Here is an 800-nt window from a genome sequence, read left to right as displayed (position 1 = left end):
TTACCCCGACCCAGGGGCAGGACCTTGCCCTTGGCCTTGTTGAACCTCATGAGGTTCCCATGCCCCCACCTCTCCAGCCTGTCCAGGTCCCTCTGGATGCCATCCCATCCTTCTGGTGTGTCAACCACACCCCTCAGCTTGGGGTCACCTGCAGCCTTGCTGAGGGTGCGCTCGATCTCGCCGTCTTTGTCACTGATGACGACATTGAACAGCACTGGTCCCAGTATGGACCCCTGGGGGACCCCACTCGTCACCAAATGAAGGATGCGTCCCCCCAAAATGAGTGATACAGCCCCCAAATGGTGCACACTCCCCTAAAATAAATGATGCTCCCCCCCTGAAATGGGCGATATTCTCCAAAAATAAGGGATGCTCCCCAAAAAAGAATGATGGTACCCAAGAGGGGCAATCCCCTCCCCCGCCATGAGCGATTCTCCCCCCAAATGAGCGATGCTCCCCCAAAAGGAGCGACCCACTCCCAAAATGGGAGAAGCTGCCCTAAAATGTGTTATACCCCCCCAAAATGAGGAGTGCTCCCCAAAATTGAAGTAGTTCCCCCACCCCAAAAGTGGTATTGCCCCCAAATTGCTCCAAATACGAGCAAAATTCCCCCAAATTAGTGTCTCTCCCCCCAAAATGAGTCATTTTTTGGGGTGGTGTCCCCCCCAATGATTGATCTTCTCAAAACCATGATGCTCCCCAAAATGCTTCCAAGAATTCCCCCCTCAAAATGAGGAATTCACCCCCAAATGAGTGATGCCCCCCCCAAATGATGCTCTCCCATACTAATGATCCCCCCC

The sequence above is a fragment of the Egretta garzetta genome, unplaced genomic scaffold, assembly GCF_000687185.1.
Source record: "Egretta garzetta isolate BGI_Z169 unplaced genomic scaffold, ASM68718v1 scaffold207, whole genome shotgun sequence".
Lineage (NCBI taxonomy): Eukaryota > Metazoa > Chordata > Aves > Pelecaniformes > Ardeidae > Egretta > Egretta garzetta.
The sequence above is the reverse complement of the archived record's forward strand: the minus strand, read 5'-3'. Positions refer to the sequence as shown.